Genomic DNA, 26,085 nt, shown 5'->3' with positions numbered 1-26,085 from the left:
GAAAAGGAAAAGGGCGGGTGATCGATGGGATGCGCTGATTGGCTGCCCACTATCGAATCAGATGACGTGACCGGCGGGTTTCCGGAGAATGAGGTTATTGTCGGTCATTTACCTGAGGACGGGAGGAGGCGGCGGCTGCAGAGATTCTGAGTGACCGCCTGGAAGAGCAAGTGTGCGGCAGCTCCCGGAGCCGTTATCAGCTCCACCACCAGCAGCTCCGGAACGGTGAGTGATATGCCTCCTCCAGCCAGACCTACCCGGCATATGGGCTCTCCGGGCTGCCGCCGGGATCATGCAGGCTTCACACTGGTACATGATGCTGCCTGGCGTGCAGGAACCAGGCGGAGTAATGGAGAGGAAGGCTGTGCGGATGGGCAGTCATGGGCAATGTAACAGGGATGGAACCATGCAGACTCCACATGGGGCGCTCCCCCCCCCCCCCCTCCTCCATCTCAGAGGCTGTCCCTCTCTCTCTCCCCCCCCCCCCCCCCTCCTCCATCTCAGAGGCTGTCCCTCTCTCTCTCCCCCCCCCCCCCATTTCAGAGGCTGTCCCTCTCTCTCTCTCTCCCCCCCCCCTCCATTTCAGAGGCTGTCCCTCTCTCTCTCCCCCCCCCTCCATTTCAGAGGCTGTCCCTCTCTCTCTCCCCCCCCCCTCCATTTCAGAGGCTGTCCCTCTCTCCCCCCCCCCTCCATTTCAGAGGCTGTCCCTCTCTCCCCCCCCCTCCTCCATCTAGGAGGCTGTCCCTCTCTCCCCCCCCCTCCTCCATCTAGGAGGCTGTCCCTCTCTCCCCCCCCCTCCTCCATCTAGGAGGCTGTCCCTCTCTCTCACCCCCTCCTCCATCTAGGAGGCTGTCCCTCTCTCTCACCCCCTCCTCCATTTAGGAGGCTGTCCCTCTCTCTCACCCCCTCCTCCATTTAGGAGGCTGTCCCTCTCTCTCACCCCCTCCTCCATTTAGGAGGCTGTCCCTCTCTCTCACCCCCTCCTCCATTTAGGAGGCTGTCCCTCTCTCTCACCCCCTCCTCCATTTAGGAGGCTGTCCCTCTCTCTCACCCCCCCCTCCATTTAGGAGGCTGTCCCTCTCTCTCACCCCCCCCTCCATTGGTGATGGGCAGTCCGGCACTTTTTGGTGATCCAGCTCTCACGGCTCCGCTCACCAAAAAGAGCCGGCCCTTTTTTGACTCCTTTTGGTTCCTAAATGGATCCCTATTGTGTATGAGTTATGGCGTCCTAAACTACGTCCACCAACCGCATAAATCCCGCCCACTCGCTAGGAACCAATTAGATTGCTTATTGGGCGGAGTTTTGTACAGGTGGGCGGATTTACATCTGCCAAACATCGGGATTTTAGGCCCAGTGAGAGCCATTCAAGGATTTTAGTGGCTCTCACTGGGGTGCCGGCTCCCATCATTCATCGCAGGGAGCCGGCTCTGTCGGATCGTTCGCGACCGACACATCACTACCCTCCATTTACGAGGCTGTCCCTCTCACCCCCCCCTCCATTTACGAGGCTGTCCCTCTCTCTCACCCCCCCTCCATTTACGAGGCTGTCCCTCTCTCTCACCCCCCCCTCCATTTATGAGGTTGTCACTCTCTCCTGTGCTTGTTGCTGTAGTGAATGACTTGTGACCTTGTAGTCAATGGAGCTAGGTAAGGGGCCTCTTTGTGCTGTGTGCATTTCCCCCCAGAACTTTCCACTGTAATGAACAGTTGTTCTTGGACTTCTAAATAACTTTAAAACTCCCAGTTCAATGTTTTAGTTATTAGGAAAATGCTTTTAAATAACAAATCTCCTTAATTTTAGGTAATGACGCCTGTGTATTCAGCCGTGAACTCTCATACTGAAGCACAGAGCTGGTTTATTCCAGAGTCATCAGCCATGCTGTCTTCTTATGGCCTGTAGTCCTCTATTACGGTGTGTGCACGCGTTGCGGAATCTGCTGCAGATTTGGCTAAATCCGCAGGTCAAATGGCCTGCGGTTTTCCCCTGCGGCTTGACACCTGTAATGGAGCAGGTGTCAAACCGCTGCGGATTCCGCACAAAGAAGTGACATGCTGCGGACTTAAAACCGCAGCAAATCTGCGTGGAAAAATCCGCACCATGTGCACAGCGGTTTTCATTTTCCATAGATTTAAGTGGTACTGTACACCGCAGAAGAATCCGCAATGTGTGCACACACTCTTAGACTATAAGGCCGGGGTCACACTGGCGAGGAATACGGGAGAGTGAGAGGCGCAAAAAGCACGCATTACACACGGACAAATGATTCTCTATGGGGTCCCTCGCACCAGCCGTATATTTCTCATCCGTATTCTACGCTCCGTGCCACTCGCAGCATGCTGCGATTGTCAGCGTACTACGCCCGTAATACGCCAATGCAAGTCTATGGGTGCGCAAAAAATACAGATTACACACGGAAAACACGTGTGACTTGCGAGAAATACACACCAGGTGTCTTTTAGCAAAGCCGGCAATTCAGTGCGCTATACAGTAAACTCACACTGACAGTTTTAATAAAGAAATGAAAGAATAGATATACACACATAGAATGCATATATATATATATGTATTCTATGTGTGTATATCTATTCTTTCATTTCTTTATTAAAACTGTCATAGGGCTCCATTATATGTCCATTTTGCAAGCCTGCGAGAAAATCTCACCATACGGGTGCCATACGGATTACATACGGATGCTGACATGCGCAAAATACGCGACCACACCTTGATTACGGATGACATACGGAGCACTGTTTAGGGGTCTGTCATCCGTATTACGCATGTAAAATACTGACCGTATTTTGCGCAGGTTAGTGTGACTCCAGCCTAAGGCTATGTGCACACGTTGCGGATTCTGCTGCGGATTCGCAGCGTTTCTGCTGCGTTGTACAGTACCATTGTTTTCAATGGTAAAACCAAAAAACGCTGTGCACATGCTGCGGATTTGCTGCGGGTTACAATCCACAGCATGTCAATTCTTTGTGCGGATTCCTCGGCGGTTTCACACCTTCACCATTGTGAGGTGTGAAACCGCAGGCTTTTTCAAAATCCACATGGAAAAATCCACAGCACTTCCAACTACGTGTGCACATTGCCTCATTGAGCTGCTGTTCATAGCCGCTTAGGCTATCATAGTAATACTGTCTGACGCTCCTTTATTCCTGACCAAATCTTGGTGGTGCACTACCATGGATAAGGAAAGTCGCCATGCACATAGTCATCATAGTCAACCAGCACTAGCTTAATGGGTTATTCCCACAATATTATCACTCCCTGGCATAGAATACTAAAGACAAACTATCCAAATGCAATTAATTTCAAAAAGTGCTTGCTGCTCCACATATCACACCCTGAAAATCAGCATGTCGGAGGATTTTGCTTATCTGATTACCCACAGAAATGTGCTGTTTTGTGACAGGTCACACGTGCTCAGTAGGCACCTGCTGTTCTCGCAGTCTTGCTTGCCAATGACACAACTATGCTTTTTTTGTGTTATCTGACTGTATAGGGTGGACCTGGGCGCTGTACAGCCCCTGCTGTCCAAGGACCAGCTATTCTCCTCTGTGTCTGCCCTGCCCGCTGTTACAGTAGATGAGCACAGAAGTACCAGTCACTATTTTCTTGTTAATGAAAATGTCAGCAGGTTTTTACTATTTAATCTGAGAGCAGCATAATGTAGGAGCAGAGAGTCTGATTCCTGCCACGTGTCACTTGCTCAGCAGCTTGCTGTAGTTTCAATAGAATTGTTTTATCACCCGGAGACTATCACTGCCAAACTAGGTCTTGCATGCAAACAAGTCCGGCTAATCCGTGAGACCCTGCCCACTCAACTGATTAGCAGCTTTCTGCCTATGCACAGTGTACACAGGAAGCTTTCAATTGTTGTGGGCAGCGTTATACACAGCTCAGCATTCTGAGTACTGCTACATCTACAGCAGGGAAATCAAGGTTTCTAGCAAAACTGCACAGTGCAGTAAATGACACATCACTGGAATCGGTGACTCTGCCCGTACATCATGCTTCTCTCAGATTACATAACAAAAACCTTCTGACAGATTCCCTTTCAAGGCGTGAATATATATATATATATATATATATATATATATATATATATATATATATATATATATAATTTTTTACATGTATACAGCGCCATCATTTTTCTCAGCATTTCCAGACTACTGTCTTTCCTGCCCGCAGCAACCAATCGGAGTTTAGATTTCATTTTCTATATCACACTGCTGAAATGAATGCTGTGATTGGTTGATGCTAGGAGAGCAGATGTGGAGGAAATATATCGGAGACACACAAAGAATTCTTCCGTAGAGGATTATATACCTACACACAGGGTGTTAAGGACAGTAAAGAACTACATTTGATATAACTATTAAATATTATGCTATAGTAAGTCCTGCTGCCGGCCTCTGCTCCTGCTGCCGGCCTCTGCTCCTGCTGCCGGCCTCTGCTCCTGCTGCCGGCCTCTGCTCCTGCTGCCGGCCTCTGCTCCTGCTGCCGGCCTCTGCTCCTGCTGCCGGCCTCTGCTCCTGCTGCCGGCCTCTGCTCCTGCTGCCGGCCTCTGCTCCTGCTGCCGGCCTCTGCTCCTGCTGCCGGCCTCTGCTCCTGCTGCCGGCCTCTGCTCCTGCTGCCGGCCTCTGCTCCTGCTGCCGGCGGTGCCAAGTGATGACCAGTATGCCACACTTAGTAGCAGTGGGCCAGTCGGAAAGCAAGTGACTCGTTCTGTTCTTGCAACTGGGTGACTGACTACAAATGAATGGGTTGTAAGAGTAGCCCCGACACCGCACATTACTATTTCATGCAGTGCAGGTTGTCATTGATATCCCAGATGGCGCTTCTATCAGGTACCTTCCTCCCGGATGGGTTGCTTGTAGGATATATCCTCTGGAAGGAGCTGGCGGAGACGGGATGGAGCTAATGATGACTTTCTGATGTGCAGGAGCAGTGAGAACTGATCACTCGTTCTGTCACTTGTTTTCCTCGCGAGCATGTGTAACCGAACGTCTTATTGGTGCGGCTGACGTGTTATCTGGAATCTGGTGTTGCCTATCTGATCTCACTAATTTGTGGTCTGACATGGAGGATCTCCTCAGGGCAGGATGTGAGCGTTGCAGGCTGTGCTTATGTGAAGACACCAGGATGGAGCATCACTGGTCATGGCTGTTGAATAGTCCACATTTTCCCTTTCTGAAGTTTCTGTAGCTCCTATTGATTTCAGTGGGGAGGTGACCATACTTGCATCTATCTTAGAAACCTGATGTGAGATGACTCACTCTGTTATTAAAGGGGTTAGCACTTTGCAAGCATGAAAATAATGGGTTAACAAGAAAGATGTGCAGATCCAGTCTCTTGTAGCATTTCTCTTGGTGGGGGGCTTCTTTTTTTTTTTTTTTTTTTTTTCATTCATTGAGACCAGTTTCTGGTAATTAGTATATGCACTTTGCTCATATCTAAAGTGGGTATGTCGGGCCCTAAGTGTCACTGCAGTCCTGTCCCTATAGCATTGGTGTGTTCTTCACCCCAGATTTTACCACTTTAGTAATTGCTGCAGAGGAAACATTGGTGGCTGCCACCTGTGTAATTCTAGTGGGGGACGCCATGTTTCCTAGCATAGTGCCTGCCTTCTGAAGAATAGGCTGCCGTTGCTTGCTGGCCCTTTTCTGATCAGGAAGGTGGTAACTGTATCAAGTAGCTTGTAGGAGTGTGGCCACGATTCTTCTAAACTGTGTGCCGAGCGGTGCCTAAAACTGCAATAAAGTGACAGTCCTATGTATGTGTCCTTGTCTATTATATGCTGATGTAAAATCACAGCTTATCTCTTCAATATAAACCTTTGGTCGGAATGGGTAACAAGGATTTTGCGCAGTTGGTAGGGGACTGTTGGTGGGTGTAGAGTCCTGAGCTTGTCACCTGATATGCCTGGAAGTCGGATTCCAGCAGCTGCTGTGGGGGCTGCACTGTTCTTCATGTCAGTCCTCCCAGCACGGTCCAGTCCTGCAGCAGATCACATATGTTGTTGGCACATGTCGTGGGCTGGAAGACCAACTGGGCTGAGTGCTTGTTGGTTGAGTGTCTTCAACTCTTACTATTTCTATACATTCAGGCCTTTCTCTCCAGGCAAGCGTACAATAAAGTGTCCACAATATTAATACACTGTGTTCCAAATTATTATGCAAAAAATATTTCCTCATATTTTCTCTAAATTACCTATATGAATTGCAGTCATTGTTTTCCAGTCATCTAATATTCTAGTATAATTGCAATGTTTTTGAACAAACTGCCTATGAAAATATATTTTTTAAAATAATAAACACTCAAAATGCATGTTCCAAATTATTATGCACAGCAGAGTTTTCAACCTTTTTATTTTTATTTTGAACAAAAAAATGGTCAATTGTGAAATTATCAGCTTATTACAAAATGAAATCAAACAGTTTTCAAGTCAAAACTTTATTCTAGGTGATGTTACATTTGCACATAGGACCCCTTGTTGGAAAGAAGCTTCTGAACTCTCTCGTCCATTGAATTTGTCCGTTTTTGGATGGTTTGTGCTTCAATTGTTTTGCATGTGGACAGAATACCCTCCCAGAGCTGTTGCTTAGATGTGAACTGCCTCCCGCCATCATAGACACTCCTTTTGATGATACTCCAGAGGTTCTCAATGGGGTTGAGGTCAGGGGAAGATGGTGGCCACACCATAAGTTTGTCCTCTTTTATGCCCATAGCAGCCAGAGATGCAGATGTGTTATTTGCAGCATGAGACGGTGCATTATCATGCATGAAAATGATCTTGCTGCGGAAAGCACGGTTCTTCCTCTTGAACCATGGCAGGAAGTGCTGTTTTAGAAACTCCACATAGATTATGGAGTTCATCTTTACCCCTTCAGGGATCCTAAAGGGGCCGACAATCTCTCTCCCCATGTTTCCAGCCCAAAACATTACTCCACCTCCTCCTTGTTGGCGCCTTAGGCCTCTTTCACACTTCCGTTTTTTCTTGTCAGTTAAAATCCGCCAAAATGGCGGAAAGCGGATCCGTTTGTAACTGATGCAAACGGATGCCACCGGACCGTTTGTTTTTTTGTTGTTTTTTTTGACGGATCTGTTGAATGCAGAATTTTAAAGGAACCGCAGTCCAGAGAGAGAGAATATTTTTTCCACCGCCAGAAAGGATTTGAGTGTTAAATCCCCGGCTGACTTTTCTCTGGGCATGCGCACTGAAAAATGCGCATCCTACAGCCAAAATAAACCTTGCAGGGTCCGTCCAGGCATGCCGGCGGACGCAAACATTTTGGCGGATCCGTAAAAAAAACGGATCCAATGGGTGGCCATCCGTCAAGATCCGCCAGTAATGCAACTCAATGGGGGAAAAAACAGATCCGCAAAAAAAAATGGCGGATCCGTTTTTTCAAAAACTGGCGGATTTTGACTGATGGTCAAAAACGGAAGTGTGAAAGAGGCCTTAGCCGTGTTTGCATGGGGTGTCCATCAACCAGCCATCCTCCACTCCATCCATCTGGACCATCGAGCGTTGCACGGCACTCATCGGTGAACAAAACAGTTTGGAAGTCAGTCTTCGTGTATCGTTTGGCCCACTGGAGCCGTTTCTGCTTGTGTGCAGTGGATAGAGGTGGTCGACAGGATGGCTTGCGCACAGCTGCAAACCACTGAAGGACCCTGCATCTTGTTGTTCGGGGGACGTTGGAGGCACCAGCAGCTTCAAAAACTTGTCTGCTGCTATGACAAGGCATTTTTGCAGCTGCTCTTTTAAGCTGACGCAATTGCCTGTTGGAAAGAGTCCTCAATTTTTCCTTATCAGCACGCACACGTGCGATATACTTCTTAATTGTGCGATGATCACGATGAAGTGTCTTGGTAATGTTGATTTGTAGTCATGCCTTGACCTAAATACTCCACAATTTGTTGCTTCTCAGCAGCCGACACATCCTTTTTCTTTCCCATTTTACACATCCTTTTTCTTTCCCATTTTGGCAAAAAATGTAGGCTGCTTAATAATGTGGAACAGCCTTCTTAAGTAGTCTTGCCTTTATTTGGACACGCCTGCCAAACTAATTTGCCCAGGTATCTGCAATTGCTTTCAGTGATATAAAGAGCCCTGACACACATCACCATCAATGAGTTTAAATGACAAACAAAAAAATTCTAACCTTATCACTCCTAAACTCTTTTTGCTTAATAATTTGGAACACAGTTTATATAGTGCTATTGCCATGTAAAGCATCCCACAATTCTGTTTTTTGACAGCTTTGTGCATAAAGTGGTGCAAGTAGTTTTCTCTTTGGCCTGTGGGGTGTAGGAATACTTCGCGTGGCCTAGAGCAGAGGCCGGGATGATGCGATCTTACATAGCGTGGCCTGGAGTGGAGGCCGGGATGATGCGATCTTACATGGTGTGGCCTGGAGCGGAGGTCGGCATGATGCGATCTTGCATAGCGTGGCCTGGAGTGGAGGTCGGCATGATGCGATCTTGCATAGCGTGGCCTGGAGTGGAGGTCGGCATGATGCGATCTTACATAGCGTGGCCTGGAGTGGAGGTCGGCATGATGCGATCTTGCGTGGCCTGGAGCGGAGGCCGGGATGATACGATCTTACATGGCGTGGCCTGGAGCGGAGGCCGGGATGATGCGATCTTACATGGCGTGGCCTGGAGCGGAGGCCGGGATGATGCGATCTTACATGGCGTGGCCTGGAGCGGAGGCCGGGATGATACGATCTTACATGGCGTGGCCTGGAGCGGAGGCCGGGATGATGCGATCTTACATAGCGTGGCCTGGAGCGGAGGCCGGGATGATGCGATCTTGCATGGCGTGGCCTGGAGCGGAGGCCGGGATGATGCGATCTTACATGGCGTGGCCTGGAGCGGAGGCCGGGATGATGCGATCTTACATGGCGTGGCCTGGAGCGGAGGCCGGGATGATGCGATCTTGCATGGCGTGGCCTGGAGCGGAGGCCGGGATGATGCGATCTTACATGGCGTGGCCTGGAGCGGAGGCCGGGATGATGCGATCTTACATGGCGTGGCCTGGAGCGGAGGCCGGGATGATGCGATCTTACATGGCGTGGCCTGGAGCGGAGGCCGGGATGATGCGATCTTGCATGGCGTGGCCTGGAGCGGAGGCCGGGATGATGCGATCTTACATGGCGTGGCCTGGAGCGGAGGCCGGGATGATGCGATCTTACATGGCGTGGCCTGGAGCGGAGGCCGGGATGATGCGATCTTGCATGGCGTGGCCTGGAGCGGAGGCCGGGATGATGCGATCTTACATGGCGTGGCCTGGAGCGGAGGCCGGGATGATGCGATCTTACATGGCGTGGCCTGGAGCGGAGGCCGGGATGATGCGATCTTACATGGCGTGGCTTGGAGCGGAGGCCGGGATGATGCGATCTTACATGGCGTGGCCTGGAGCGGAGGCCGGGATGATGCGATCTTGCATGGCGTGGCCTGGAGCGGAGGCCGGGATGATGCGATCTTACATGGCGTGGCCTGGAGCGGAGGCCGGGATGATGCGATCTTACATGGCGTGGCCTGGAGCGGAGGCCGGGATGATGCGATCTTGCATGGCGTGGCCTGGAGCGGAGGCCGGGATGATGCGATCTTACATGGCGTGGCCTGGAGCGGAGGCCGGGATGATGCGATCTTACATGGCGTGGCCTGGAGCGGAGGCCGGGATGATGCGATCTTACATGGCGTGGCCTGGAGCGGAGGCCGGGATGATGCGATCTTACATGGCGTGGCCTGGAGCGGAGGCCGGGATGATGCGATCTTACATGGCGTGGCCTGGAGCGGAGGCCGGGATGATGCGATCTTGCATGGCGTGGCCTGGAGCGGAGGCCGGGATGATGCGATCTTACATGGCGTGGCCTGGAGCGGAGGCCGGGATGATGCGATCTTACATGGCGTGGCCTGGAGCGGAGGCCGGGATGATGCGATCTTACATGGCGTGGCCTGGAGCGGAGGCCGGGATGATGCGATCTTACATGGTGTGGCCTGGAGCGGAGGCCGGGATGATGCGATCTTACATGGCGTGGCCTGGAGCGGAGGCCGGGATGATGCGATCATCATTTGTCTTTATACAAATGATGATTTCCTATTTGGCCATATTGCACACATTGCAGATCTGCTATCTACATACAACCTGAAATTATGTTAATTTTTTTTTTTTTTTTTTTTACCCCAGTCCTGTATGCTTACTATAAAAGTATATGGTTTGTCCACCTTAAATACATATGGAGAAATGGACTTTACAACTGTTTGCTAGCAAACTTTTATCAACTAGGTCTTGGATCAAGCAGCTCAAGGAAATTAACTCCCTTTGACAGCCATGTATAATGGGGCTATACAGTCCCAATGAGTTTTTTTTTTTTTTTTCTTTTTCTCCATTGGTGGCAGATGGTCGTGTTAATAAAACCTATAGGTGCAGGTGACATGCCCCACATGACCCATAAGGCTATATGGTTATTCCTCCTAGAAGGCTCTATAATGGATAGTTATTCCGGTTTCCCTTTAGCGCCCGGAGAATATTTGCAGAATATATTTCATCCGGACATTCATAACCTTTACAGTATTTTTACTCCCGGCCATCGCTGTTCCTGGGAATGTTAATCAGATCTCGCAATTGCATAATTTTCCATTAAAACCTATTTTTATAGCCATTAGACCATGGCGGATACTTCCTGTAACTGCGCGTGTTTTGTACAGAGGAGCCTTCCTCCTAGTGGAAGGCACAATCAAATGGCTTAGAAAATTGAGCACTACACATTAATATGTAAATCAGCCCTACTTTATACAGCCAGGAAGTCCGGTAAGTGGTTAGTAGTGGTGGTGGTTTGTGGAGGAGCGCCTCCTGATGTGCTCGTGTGCTTGCGGTTGACACAAACTCTGAAGATTTTCCAGCTCGCCATGCTTGGGATTGTATAATCACTGTGACACTAAGACATCAAAAGACACGTCTGTTACTGATTACATTCAAAAAGGAAACCGGGATGTTCACAAGTTTTGTTTTTTTTTCTTTTTTTTTTTTTTTGCTGTGTTTTTCATGATCCCAAAGTTCAGCTTGGCTTCCACCGTACAAGCATGAACAGTGCAAGGTGTTCGGTCACTGATGCAAAATGTACAGTGGGGCAAAAAAGTATTTAGTCAGTCAGCAATAGTGCAAGTTCCACCACTTAAAAAGATGAGAGGCGTCTGTAATTTACATCATAGGTAGACCTCAACTATGGGAGACAAACTGAGAAAAAAAAATCCAGAAAATCACATTGTCTGTTTTTTTTTTTTTGTTTTGTTTTTTTCATTTTATTTCCATATTATGGTGGAAAATAAGTATTTGGTCAGAAACAAAATTTCATCTCAATACTTTGTGATATACCCTTTGTTGGCAATGACAGAGGTCAAACGTTTTCTGTAAGTCTTCACAAGGTTGCCACACACTGTTGTTGGTATGTTGGCCCATTCCTCCATGCAGATCTCCTCTAGAGCAGTGATGTTTTTGGCTTTTCGCTTGGCAACACGGACTTTCAACTCCCTCCAAAGGTTTTCTATAGGGTTGAGATCTGGAGACTGGCTAGGCCACTCCAGGACCTTGAAATGCTTCTTACGAAGCCACTCCTTCGTTGCCCTGGCGGTGTGCTTTGGATCATTGTCATGTTGAAAGACCCAGCCACGTTTCATCTTCAATGCCCTTGCTGATGGAAGGAGGTTTGCACTCAAAATCTCACGATACATGGCCCCATTCATTCTTTCATGTACCCGGATCAGTCGTCCTGGCCCCTTTGCAGAGAAACGGCCCCAAAGCATAATGTTTCCACCACCATGCTTTACAGTAGGTATGGTGTTTGATGGATGCAACTCAGTATTCTTTTTCCTCCAAACACGACAAGTTGTGTTTCTACCAAACAGTTCCAGTTTGGTTTCATCAGACCATAGGACATTCTCCCAAAACTCCTCTGGATCATCCAAATGCTCTCTAGCAAACTTCAGACGGGCCCGGACATGTACAGGCTTAAGCAGTGGGACACGTCTGGCACTGCAGGATCTGAGTCCATGGTGGCGTAGTGTGTTACTTATGGTAGGCCTTGTTACATTGGTCCCAGCTCTCTGCAGTTCATTCACTAGGTCCCCCCGCGTGGTTCTGGGATTTTTGCTCACCGTTCTTGTGATCATTCTGACCCCACGGGGTGGGATTTTGCGTGGAGCACCAGATCGAGGGAGATTATCAGTGGTCTTGTATGTCTTCCATTTTCTAATTATTGCTCCCACAGTTGATTTCTTCACTCCAAGCTGGTTGGCTATTGCAGATTCAGTCTTCCCAGCCTGGTGCAGGGCTACAATTTTGTTTCTGGTGTCCTTTGACAGCTCTTTGGTCTTCACCATAGTGGAGTTTGGAGTCAGACTGTTTGAGGGTGTGCACAGGTGTCTTTTTATACTGATAAGTTTAAACAGGTGCCATTACTACAGGTAATGAGTGGAGGAAAGAGGAGACTCTTAAAGAAGAAGTTACAGGTCTGTGAGAGCCAGAAATCTTGATTGCTTGTTTCTGACCAAATACTTATTTTCCACCATAATATGCAAATAAAATGAAAAAAAAACAGACAATGTGATTTTCTGGATTTTTTTTTTCTCAGTTTGTCTCCCATAGTTGAGGTCTACCTATGATGTAAATTACAGACGCCTCTCATCTCTTTAAGTGGTGGAACTTGCACTATTGCTGACTGACTAAATACTTTTTTGCCCCACTGTATGTGACACCATAGAACATTTTTTTTTTTGGGGAAAAGGGCAAATTAATTAAACTACTTGGTGGAAAAAGATTTTTGTCTGAGAAGTGACTATTCTGAACAAAAGTTAATGACAAATACCTAATTAGCCTGTTTACCCACGTAAGCGTTTTTTAAGCGTTTTTACCGGCAAAAACGCTTAAATGCTTACAAGAAGCATCCCATTCATTTTAATTCCACACTTTTTGTGCACATTGATGCGTTTTTTTTCCGCAAAAAAAGGCATCGCGGTAAATAATGCAGCATGCTCATTAATTTCGCAGAAAAATCCGCATTTCTAGCTATATTCTATGAGCAGGAGGATGCTCCTGTAAAAAAAAGGAAAAACACGTTTTTCCTGGGAAGGAGTCCATTTTTTTTTTTCTGCATACGTGGGTACATAGCCTTACAAATGTACCAACAGCGAGGGGAGGTGAATTTGGTCTGTTAGTTTACATAAGGGTATGTTCCCACGGTCAGTAAGTGCTGCGGATTGGACACTGCATACATCCGCAGCGTTCATCCAACCCACAGCGTCCAGATGTTACAGCATAGTGGAGGGGATTTCAAGAAATCCCCTGCCCACTAAGCGTCCAGAGACTCCTCCAGCATCCCTGTGGAGATGGACATGCGTTGCGTCTTTCCATGCCGCAGCATGTCAATTTATGTAGCGGAGGCGCTCAGTCTGTGCAAGATATATCACCAGTGCAATGTATAAGACGCGGTGATTCCGCACGGTTCAATGAAGACATGCTGACATGTGCTGCGTTCAAAGCGCTGCCGGTTGCTGACCATGTGGACATAGCCTTAGGGTACTTTCACACTTTTCATCTCGGTCACAATTCGTCGGATCGACAGAGCTGTCGCAGATTGTGAAAAACTGATGTGACGGATCTGTTTTTCACCGGATCTGTCGCATCAGTTTTTTCATCCGTTTCTTATGGGTTTTTTTTACGGATCCGTTTTCTTTAAAAGCCGGCAATTCAGTGCGCTGTACAGTAAAATCGCACTGACATGAATCGAAAGAATACATATATACACAGAGAAATATATGTCTATATATGTCTGTATCAGTTGATTCTTCACCAAAAATTTAATTTGGTATCTTTATGTATATTACAGACCAAAAGTTTGGACACACCTTCTCATTCAAAGAGTCTTCTTTATTTTCATCACTATGAAAATTGTAGATTCACTCTGAAGGCATCAAAACAATGAATTAACACATGTGTAATTATATAATTAACAAAAGTGTGAAACAACTGAAAATATGTCTTATATTCTAGGTTCTTCAAAGTAGCCACCTTTTGCTTTGATTACTGCTTTGTACACTCTTGGCATTCTCTTGATGAGCTTCAAGAAGTATCGCCATGGGTTACTACCAGACATTTCAGGGCCTGTACACAGACAAATGTTTGCTCTACTTCTCCTCCTCTTGTCACACTGACCGCAGCATTGTGCACTCTTGCCAGACAGATTGGTAAGTTAGGAAAGGGGCAAGGTTAGCAGTCCTGTAAATCTGATGTCTGGCTAGTGCTTTGGGTCCACATTCCTGACCAGATGATAGATGCCAAATTGCATCAGTATTTGCAGTTGATAAGCGCAATCCTCTGAGAGAACGATTTGCTCGGTAAATATCTGTCGATATACTTTTAGGCTATGTGCACACGTACCGGAACTCTCGCGGAAATTACCGCGAGAATTCCAGAATTCCAGTCCGCGGGAAAATCGCATCTTAAATTCCTGCGATTTTTCCTGCGGAAAAACTAGCATTTTGCAAGCGATCTGTAGCATCGCTTGGAGAACTGATTGACAGGTTGGTCACACTCGTCAAACATAGTGTTTGACAAGTGTGACCAACTTTTTACTATTGAGGCTGCCTATGCGGCATCAGTAGTAAAAGATGGAATGTAAAAAAAAAAAAATAAAAAACGGTGTTATTCTTACCTTCCGACGTCCCGCGCAGGCGTTCCCAGTAATCCTTTGCGAAAATGCCTGCGATGACGTCCGTTCTCGCGGGATCGCGACGTCTCGCGGTTATTCGCGATGACGTCGCGCGACTTCGCGATCCCGCGAGAACGGACGCCATTGCGGGCATTTTCGCAAAGGATTACTGGGAACGAGAGCGTGGAGAGAAGCGGGAAGGCTGCGCGGGACGTCGGAGGGTGAGAATACAATATTTTTTATTTTTAAATTCTATTTTTTACAGGGATATGGTACCCAAAGCCCAGAGGACAGTCTCCTCTCCTCTGGACCGTGGGTACCATCCGCAATTGTTCTGCTTACTTTCAGCATGGTGGGCACAGCCACATGCGGGAAGTAAGCGGAACAATGCGTTCCTATGGGTGCGGGATCGCCGCGATTCCGCAAATTAATGAGCATGCTGCGGTTTTTACCGCGAAGCGATTCCGCCGCGGTAAAAACCGCAGCATTAGCACAGCATTGCGGAATCCCATAGGAATGCGTGGGATGCTTAATTTTCGCGGCAAAATCGCGCGGTTAAAACCGCCGCGGAAACGCAAAAAAAAGCCACGTGTGAACTCAGCCTTACACAGCTGTCAATAGGCTGCTGACAGGACGCCTTGTAGTGGTGGGAATGAAAGATTGTTGGCTGGATTTCATCTGATGTATGAGTGTTTGCTTTTTCTGCTTTTTCCAAAAGCCATCACTTATGACAGTCATTCTCCGATTCTAAAAGATCCCGTAGTTTGTAGCTTTTGGTCAGCTTTTTCTCCAGTGCTGTCATTGCAGGTATAGCGCTGCAAACTGTGCTGGCCTTGCTGGCAGAAAGCAATGGAAAGATGCCAAGATGAATTGAATAACCCCCTCTTAAGAACTAGAAGTTTCCATGTAAAATTTAAATCTCCCCCCTCCGATATAAAACAAACAATACTCTTCCTCCTGGGACATACGTCCTATCTCATGAATTATCGAAAAGCTGCAGTCAATCCTGCAGATAGGCACTGTTCACTGCCAGGAGACACGTGTGTCAAAGGGGCGTTACCACTGTGAGACATGTAGATCGGAGAGCAGACGGTCAGTCATTACATGTCTCGCACTTGTAATGCCCCCTTTCATTTACAATAATCTTTGGAGTCAGATTCTCAGGGAGATCTATGTCTGGCCCATAGATCTCAACTGCTCAATTACAAATTAAGAAAAATGTTGTTTATTTTTCTCTTGAATAAGACATCTGCTCATAGGTAGATATCAATGTATCATTTTATTCAGCTTCCCATGCCCAAATAGATGGCTTAGGAGGGTTGATCCTACTGATATATTCCCTATAGCAAGTAGTGGTCATCTATGGTCTCGCTCACCTGAGTGCAACCCAATAAGAAAAGGTATTGCTCTCAGACCAATGTTATTCAATGAGACAGTGCAGATCTACGTATATTTTCTCAACTCTATTCAAGTGAGGAAAAAAAAAATATTGCATGCTGCGATATCACTCCGGAATCAGATGAATGCAAGAAAAAAATCGATGCTGTAGGGACGATTAGTATGGTATCTGATTTTTCTGGATACATTGCAAATCTGTAACAGGAAACTGTGAGGTCCTGTAAATGATTAAGAAGTTAAAAAAACAACAAAGATAAATGGACAGTACAGATGACATAAGAAATCGTCTGACTTTTTTTTTCTGGATGAAAATCAGACCAATTTTATTTTTTTTTATAATCTCATGTGACCCCCAGCTTGTAGATAAAAATGGGACCATGGTAGCAGTCACATCACGCTTTGTGCTCAGGCTGTTGTGTGACTGCCTAGTAGCTGATGTGGCTGTGATTTGTAAATCTTAGATGGATCTAGTTGCAATACAAATTCCTATCTTGCATACCATCCTCAAGTACTAAAGGTTAGAATTCCTGCGTTTCAAAGAAGCGTTTGGTAAGAGCAGCTGGCATACGAGACACGTTCCTTGTGAGTTGTTTTCACATGCCACGGAACTTTTTATATCATAAAACATAAAACGATGGGTACTATAACAAGTGTGATGAAGTGAATCCTGGAGGGCAGCGCTATGCTGAGGTGCAGTGATATCTCCTCATTCTGATCAGTTTATAAACATTCCTATAACATTTGATAGTGAGTGTGGTGTGAGCTCTGGCCATCTTCCCAGATAAAAAGCAGCTGTCATTGGAATTCTCTATTAATGTGCAGCCCATGTCCAAAATAGATACCCATGCAAACAATGCATCAGGAGGTGGAGGGGCCGCCTAGCGTCCCTAGGGCTGTAAAATTACATAACGACCCTGATTGTTACTTTAGATTGACAGTCTGTAAAGTTTTTCCCACATTTCATTGTTTTTTCACTGGGTACAGTGAAGGAAATAAGTATCTGATTCCTTGCTGATTTTGTAAGTTTGCCCACTGACAAAGACATGAACAGTCTATAATTTTAAGGGTAGGTTAATTTTAACATTGAGAGAGAGAATATCAAAAATAAAATCCAGAAAATCACATTGTATAAATTATATACATTTATTTGCATTTTGCAGTGAGAAATAAGTATTTAATCCCTCGGACAAACAAGACTTAATACTTGGTGGCAAAACCCTTGTTGGCAAGCACAGCAGTGAGAAGTTTTTTGTAGTTGATTTATGTACATGTCAGGAGGCATTTTGGTCCACTCCTCTTTGCAGATCATCTCTAAATACCGTATTTTTCGGACTATAAGACGCACCGGACCATAAGACGCACCCCAATTTTCAGAAGGAAAATAGGGGAAAAAAGTGTCAAATGGGGGTCCGTCTTACAGTTCGAATTCAGCTTACCTGGGAAGGGATCCGGCACAGGTGGAGAAGTAGTCACAGGGGTCACTCAGTGGTCCAGGCTCGTGCGGTGGCGGCTCTGGGCTGGGGTAGGGGCGGCTGGGGTAGGGGCAGCTGGGGCAGGGGTAGGGGCAGCTGGGCTGGGGCAGGTGGGCTCTGCGATGGTGGCAGTGGGCTGTGCTCCGGTGCAGGGGCGGCGGCTCCGCCGGCATTTCTTCGCAGCCCGGAGGCCCCCGCACTTCCCTTGCTGGCCGCCGCCATGTTGCGGTGGCCTCCGGTAGCATGGACGCCGGGGAGAAGGCCGCCGGTCCGGGGGCGGCGCATGCGCGGCTTCAGATCTCGTCCCGAGATCTCAGGGGACGAGATCTCGTTGCCGAGATTTGAATCTAGTCCCCCGAGATCTCGGGACGAGATTTGAAGCCGCGCATGCGCCGTCCCCGGACGGCGGCCATCTCCCCGGCGTCCATGCTCCCGGAGGCCACCGCAACATGGCTGCGGCCAGCAAGGGAAGTGCGGAGGCCTCCGGGCTGCGAAGAAGTGCCGGCGGAGCCGCCGCCCCTGCATCGGAGAACAGCCCGCTGCCACCACCGCACCGCACAGCGCCGCCCACTGCCACCAGCGCACCAGCCAGAAGGTTAGTACCGTGTATTGTGACTATAAGACGCACCCCCTACTTTCCCCAAAAAATTTTTGGGGAAAAAAGTGCGTCTTATGGTCGGAAAAATACAGTAATTAAGATTTGAGACTGGCTAGGCCACTCCATGACCTTTGATGTGCTTTTTGAGCCACTCCTTTTTTGCCTTGGCTGTATGTTTTGGGTCATTGTCTTGCTGGAAGACCCAGCCACGACCCATTTTTAACGTCCTGATGGAGGTTGTCACTCAGGATTTTACAGTACATGCCTCCATCCATTCTCCCATTGATGCGGTGAAGTAGTCTTGTGCCGTTCACAGAGAAACGCCCCCAAAACATAATGTTTCCACCTCCATGCTTGAGTGTGGACAGTGTTCTTTGGGTCATAGGCAGTATTTCTTTACCTCCAAACACAGCGAGTTGAGTTGAAGCCAAAGAGCTCAAATTTTGTCTCCTCAGACCACAGCACCTTCTCCTAATCACTGACAGAATCATCCAGGTGTTCATTGACAAACTTTAGGTGGGCCTGCACATGTGCCTTCTTGAGCAGGGGACCTTGCAGCCACTGCAGAATTTTAAACTTTTACAGCATAATGTGATACCAATGGTTTTCTTGGTGACTGTGGTCCCAGCTGCCTTGAGATCATTAAAATGTTCACCCTGTGTAGTTTTAGGGTATGTGCACACACTGCAGATTCACCTGCAGGTTTTTTCCTGCGGCACCGCAGGTAGTGACCTGCGGTTTGCCACCTGGACAATGGAATAGGTGGCAAACCGCAGCAGAATCCGCAGAAACAATTGACATGCTGCAGGAAAAAAAAAACGCAGCTTTTCCGCAGGTAAAAAAACGCAGCTTGAGCACATGGTCTTAGGCCATGTGCACACGCTGTGGTTTTGGAACTGCAGCAGTTCCGCAGACATGGTACTTTACCATGTTAGCCTATGGGTTTTCAAAACCGCAGTGCTCACGCTGCGGGTTTTTTACCTGCGGAAAAGCTGCGGGGTTTTTTTTCCGCAGCATGTCAATTGTTTCTGCGGATTCTGCTGCGGTTTCACACCTTTAACATAGTAGAGGTGTGAAACCGCAGGGCAAAACTGCAGGTCACTTTACCTGCGGTTTTACCTGGGGTTCCGCGGGAAAAAACCCGCAGGTGAATCTGCAGTGTGTGCACATACCCTTAGGCAGATTTCTCCCCATCCTCATGATCAAGGATACCCCATGAGGTGAGACTTTGCATGGTGCCCCAGATAAATGTCGATTTACAGTCATTTTGTATCCATTTTCTTACTATTGCACCAACAGTTGTCTCCTTCTCACCCAGAGTCATACTTATCATTTTGTAGCCCATTCCAGCTTGGTGCAGGTCTATGATCTTGTCCCTGACATCATTATAAAGCTCTTTGGTCTTGCCCATGTTGTAGAGGTTAGTCTGACTGATTCTGTGGACAGGAGTCTTTTATAAAGGTGACTATGTAAGACAGCTGTCTTTAATTCAGGTAACGAGTTGATGAGGAGTGTCTAACTGGTCTGTAGGAGCCAGAACTCTTAATGGTTTGTAGGGGATCAAATACATATTTCTCACTGTAAAATGCAAATTTATATAACTTATACAATGTGATTTTCTGGATTTTATTTTTGATATTTTATCTCAATATTAAAATCTACCCGTAAAATTATAGACTGTTCATGTCTTTGTCGGTGAGCAGACTTACAAAATCAGCAAGGGATCAAATACTTATTTCCCTCACTGTAACTGCATGCTTATTATTATGCAGACTAAGCCCAGCTTAACGTTACTTTTGTACCTTTTTTATAGTCTTTCATCTTTATCTGCCCCTCTGTACATCCAGCTTCACATAGCTGAATGAGGGGTCTGGGGTCCAATTCTTACACCGCTAAAACTACATTTCCCAGCAGTGCCCTGCTTCCCATGCAGACCTCTTCATCCCACTCTTATATTAGTGAGTATACCCACCACTGAGTTGGGGTCTTGGCTGCATCCACCACAGATATTTGCTATATAATTTGATCTAACCTAAGTGTAGAATTGATTATAGTCTTCTGTGCAGTGTATGCTTCTCCATACAATTCTCCCAGCTTTTCTTTTTCCCTGGCACTTATGTTAGTATTGCTACCTGAGTTTTTATATTTTTGTGCTGGTTTTCTGCAGAGCTCATCTCCCCTGCCTTTCGTCCTTCGCTGCACCTGCTCCCCTGCATCCATGTACTACTTGCATTGGATAAAGAAAGGATTGTTTTACTGCATCACGGAGTGCCACCTATTTTATACTCTTTGGCCTGGACTATACTGTACTGTGCATACAGTATTAAGTAGTGTGTGTGTAAAAGCAACAGTAGTGGAGGTAGAGTTGTGGGGGCAAGGTGTAAGCTGGGAGTGACTGCACGTGATTAACCAGGAGTGCTGGACCTCCAGCAAGATGGAGCCAATGGCAACTGGAGCGGGGGGATGATTTCTACAAAACGGTAGATTTTTTAAATGAATTATATTGATCCTAACAAGTGTAATTAATAAATAATAATCATCTTTATTTTTATATAGCGCTAACATATTCCGCAGCGCTATACACACATTATCAGCACTGTCCCCGATGGGGCTCACAATCTAAAGTGTACTTTATAAGATCACATTGTTATTTTGGAGAATATCCCTTTAATCTGTGGCAGTCAGATTCATAACTAACTTTATGCCAGCAGTTTGAGTTGGCAGCGTCCTATCTGTGTACACACTTCTCACTGATTTCTAATCATTGTAGAGAGGATTGCACTTATGTGGCGCTGGAAGTTCCCTCCGTTTCATTTTACTATGCTATATTCATATTTTATAGACTTTCGGACCTCCATAGTGACATTGTATTGCATGACTTTTTGCAAGAGTCCTTTGCCATCTACACAAAGATAACTTGATCATTTTTCAGTAATGCATATTAAAGGCTTGTCCAGGATTGCGATATTCATGATCTACTGTAATCAATATCAGATTGTAAGGGGTCCAACACCGCCAACAATCCACTGTTAAGAGGACCTGCAGCTGCCAAAAGTTCAGTGTGCAAATTCTGAACATTACAGCTTCATACATTTTGTACTTCAGACCTGGTAACAGCTCAGAGGTAGAAGGACCTGTTATTGATGACTGATCCTTAGTGCAAAAGTCTGAGACAGACCATTTTGTGCTTTTACAGATTGACTGTTGTCATCAAGGGTGCCCCCTCTATTAGCCAAAATAGAGAGTGAGTTCTGTTCAAACAAGCTTGGGGCATCCATGTATTTTAAGTAGCATGGTTTAGATTTTAGCTAAGAGAAGCCATTTGTAAAGCTATAGGCTGATCGCCAGGCAGGCTATCATTTAATGAAGCACAATCACTAAAATGTATTTATTGCTAAACCAGTGTATTGTAAAGAAAAATTAAAATGCATAAAGACCTCTCCAGAGGGGGGACATATCCTCACATTGAATATTTGGGATTAATTGTAACTGGGGAATTGAGAGAGAGAGATGCCCCTGAAACCTCCATTAATGTGGGGCCTCCTGCAGTGACCATGTAGTTACAAATGGAGAGCTGCTTTGAGAACCTGACACCTAGCCTAGAAATCATATAGTCAAAGGTGAAGTGCCCTTTCGAGGCAAAAGCTTCCTCTGTTCAAAGCATGGACTTCCCTGAGCCATTGGTCAGTGGTGAATATTGGGTTTTGCATCGTTCCAATATTTATGTATATTTTTGGCGTTGTAGCAAAGCTGCGAACATAACTCATTCAAACACTTCATCGTAAGGCTGTTCTAGCCCCTCCAACTTAATGTAGGTCCAGTGGAGGATGCTATCCATGCCATGTTTCATTTCTATTGAAAGATAAAATCGCAGTAGGAAACATGACCACAATATCTACCGCCTGAGACCTCCAGGGGTGAAGATATCCTTAAATTTGTGGATCTCATAAACTGCTAAAAGATCTGGCACATTCCACAACCAGCCCCTCCCCCTGTTTGTGGGCATAACCTTTATCTAATAAAAATGAGAGTTTGGGTTTGCCATTTGTTCATTTTTCTAGATTTTATTTTTTTAAAAAATTATAAATTCACAAATGTTAGCATGGTCAGGAAATTACCATACATATGGATGAACTATGTGTAATAGAGAAACAGCAGTAGTCTGCAGAGGCTACTAAGCAATGTATGGAGCAGTGGTGCTTCTCTCCTAAGGACAGGTTCACATAACGTTATGGCAGTCCGTTTAACAGATTGCATTACACCGCGACATTAGCGCGATGTAATGCATCCGTTAACGCTGCCATAACGTGGCGCATCGCTTATGCATGTCAAAATCGGCATGCATTAGTGATGTGCCGTCATGCTGTGACCCACCCTCAGACGTGGTGTGCAGCGTTCGAGGGTCTGTCACAGCTAGTGCAGATGGAGAAACTGCGCTAACGCGATCCAAAAATGAAGTAGCGTTGGCGCATTCCGTCTAACGCATGCCTTGAATCTTGAATGGACTGCTATAACGCTATGTGAACCTGGCCTTACATTGCTCTCACTCAGCCGCCACTGAAGTAGATATCTGCAGGTCGGTGGGGGTGTCAGACCCTCTCTGACCAACTTCCTGATCGTATTGATAAACTATTCTATGGATGGGTCATTAATATGCAAGTGCCAGACAATCCCATTAGGGACCAGATTTAAAAAAAACAAAAACCCACAAACGAGCTGTGTAAAATCTTTATTTAATTTAGTATTTTTTTTTTCCTCCATATATTTGGATATTTCATCAGCTACCCGAGTTATTGCTTCTTGTGACCATTAGAAAACTACTCTATACCAGGTGCACTATAAATATTTTTGTTGGTTCTGGCATTATGCAGTATGATTAATCGGCGTAAACTTTTACCTTGTGATTTTCTGTAAAATTCATATAAGGATTTTGTATGTGATTAAAAAGAAAATGTAATGGCCTCAATTTGCAGAGTAAAAAATAAGCCACCACGAGCGCTTAATGTAATAGTTTGTATAGTCTATTGGTTTTATATCAGTATACCTTTATGATCTGCCATAACATTGATTTTAGAATTTGATATAAAGTATTCAGATTTGGGCAAGGGGCATACATGGCTTCCCTCTCTGTACTTCCTCCTCCTCCATGAGAAGTTTCCTTTCCGCCTGGTATATATGGCACCTCCTTCTGGATGATGCGGTGCTGACATACTATGTATGTTAGTGCTGCGGGGAGGATCACATGCATCCTGTCTGCCAGCTCCACAAAGGTTACTGCAGGTCATTGAGAATGGAAGCTGCTGACTATGTCTGAGATGTCTCACTTTGTAAAAGAGAGAGTCTATGATTTTTGTATAACATCTGAATGCTGCCCTACAGCCACTGTCACCGCTATCCCAACTAATATTTCTGTGTACCCTATGCTCTAACTAGAATTGTCATTGCTTTCTGAATCTGTGCACTTAAAGAGATTATCAAACACTATATATTTGTTTTACCAACAGTAAATAATGGTAATAATGCAATCTCCAGGCTCCAGACAAGATGCCCTGTTCTCCTATGTAGGTTTCATAGACTGGTGCCACCCTGTGCTCTATAAACTGCTTCTAGTTGTAACCTAGAAACTTGCTGAACCTGTTTCCTCCATGGGCACAAGAAAAGCGCCTCAACCGGTTGTCACCCAAGTCCTCCCCTCAGCAGCCACTGACAGCCATCTCCAGCCACTCTTCTGCCACCCATGCCAGAGACATCTCTCCAGAGGCATGACCCACAAAGAAAGGGTTAAGTTATTCTGCTTGGCCAACATATAATACGCATACAGATCAGAGTTGAGCAAAAATCACCCTGACACAGCAGTCACATCGGTACTTTTTGACTGCTGGGTCAGCGCACTCAAACATCCAACCCCCTTTGCCATCCCTGGCACCACTTCTGATTAGTAGGGCCCCACATCATTGTGTTGCAACATGGCATCACAAAGGCCTACTAATCAGAAGAGGTGCCTGGGATGCCACAGAGGAAACGTTTGCAGTGTTCTTGTGGCCCAGAAATATTAACATGGCGGCTAAACCTTTTTACTCAACACTAGTGCAGATACCTGACCAGAACAAAACTCTGCACATAAAACAGGTACCAGAACCAAAGACCAAACCCAATACCGACATACTGTGCCAGACCTTTGTGAGGGAGATGGCAGGTACAGGGAGGTGCCATATGGCGAAAGAGGCAGTGTCTCCGCACTTTTAATTTTCTTTTTTTTTTAAAAGACAGCAACAAATATTGAAATTGAGTGTCCCTCATGCCACCTATACTATATTGGCACTATTTTAAATGGTACAAGTGTGCCCCCACCCCAAACAATACAGTGTACCAAGCCTATATAAAGTGCATTATGGAAAGTAAAATGAAATGTATTAGTGTGGAAGACCAAAATTAAATAAAGCTCAGAGAACACGTGACAAAAAATACCAGAGAGTTGTGAACCTGGGTCCTGCAGGTTGCGTTTCACATGCGTATCGCTGCTGGCAAATGCAGCTTTGTCAGGGGTGCACACTGCAGCTGTAGCTTAGGCTGGCGTATAAGTGATTGTCAGACTTTGATCAATGTTACGATGTAGCTTTTATTAGTAGGATGAAACTATGTAAACACCCAGTAATGTGCTGTAGTATTGATATTGCAATAACTATCTTCGCAGAACCGTAATGCCAGCCTTGCCTCTAGGATATCAGGATGGTGGTGGTGGTGATTTTTTTTTTTTTTTTTCCTCTTGTATCACAATTTGTCTATTAGTTTTACACATTTCCTAGCAGTAAGCATATTAATCCATGACTTCATGTCGCTATGTCACTGAGGCCAATATGAAAGGTTACTCTAGTTTGTGGTGTGTTGATCTGGTAAGCTATGACCGATTACCTCCTTTTTCTCCCACTGCCCTTTGACTAATAAAACTGATTGTGAAACGACCAGCTATGACAAATATACCGTGCTCTCCTCCACAGCAAATAAGGCTGTGTGCACACGCTGCGGATTTTGCTGCGGTTCCGCAGCGGTTTTGGCCGCTGCAGACCCGCAGCAGTTTTTGCTGCGGTGTACAGGACAATGATTCCCTATGGGAATCAAAAACCGCAGTGCAGACGGTGCGGAATTTTCCGCGCGGATTATCTGCGGTTTTCAATCCGCAGAAAGAATTGACATGTCAATTCTTTCTGCGGATTCTCCTGCGGTTTGCCATCTCCTCCATTGAAAAATTGAAAAACCGCAGGGCCAAACCGCAGAGCAATCCGCAGGTAAAACCGCAGGTCTTTTGACCTGTGGTTTCACCTGCGGATTTTACAAAATCCGCGCGGATGAATCCGCAGCGTGTGCACACAGCCTAAGAGTCAAGAGTTTGGCAGTCCTTGGGGGGCGTTGGGAGGTAGAGGGGTCCTGCACTCAGTCTTATCTTTACCTAAGCTATTTTTGTAAAGCATAACTTAGTTGGGCTGCAATCCTTTGGTTTCATTGCCAAGTGGCACAGTATGACTATATAGGGGTGATTGGGCATTACACATTGGAGTGTGGTAGTTACTCACCTATCGGATCCCGGGGCAGCCCACAAATGTTCTCAACGTACTTTTTATAATGGTATAAGTGATGCAGGTATTTCACAGATCATGGACCAAATCATATCCGTTCTTGTACTTTCCAGTGGTTTCATGCTTTCACACTTCCTGTTCATCTGGACACAAAAAAACTTTTCATAATCAAGGACTTCTCTAATTTTATTACTTGGCTCTCTTGACTAGGTGATCAAAGTAATAAGCGTGCACACCCAAGGATAGTTGGCACTTGTTCGGAATAGGTGGCCTATGAAAAAGGTTTCTTGAGCAAAGGGTCTGGTTTACTGGAAA

General features: G+C 46.2%; 1 protein-coding gene across 3 annotated transcripts in view; it reads left to right on the top strand.

The window, feature by feature from the left end:
- Nucleotides 1-94: 94 nt before the first annotated feature.
- Nucleotides 95-26,085, top strand: part of ACSL4 (acyl-CoA synthetase long chain family member 4) — a 68,294-nt gene continuing 42,303 nt past the window's right edge. For all 3 annotated transcript variants that reach the window (XM_073547649.1, XM_073547647.1, XM_073547645.1), the window contains exon 1: nt 95-225. The gene's annotated coding sequence lies outside the window, so the exon portion shown is untranslated. The remainder of the gene's footprint in view (nt 226-26,085) is intronic.

The sequence above is a fragment of the Dendrobates tinctorius genome, unplaced genomic scaffold, assembly GCF_039654945.1.
Source record: "Dendrobates tinctorius isolate UK_male_01 unplaced genomic scaffold, ASM3965494v1 ptg000154l, whole genome shotgun sequence".
NCBI lineage: Eukaryota > Metazoa > Chordata > Amphibia > Anura > Dendrobatidae > Dendrobates > Dendrobates tinctorius.
The sequence above is the reverse complement of the archived record's forward strand: the minus strand, read 5'-3'. Positions and strand labels throughout refer to the sequence as shown.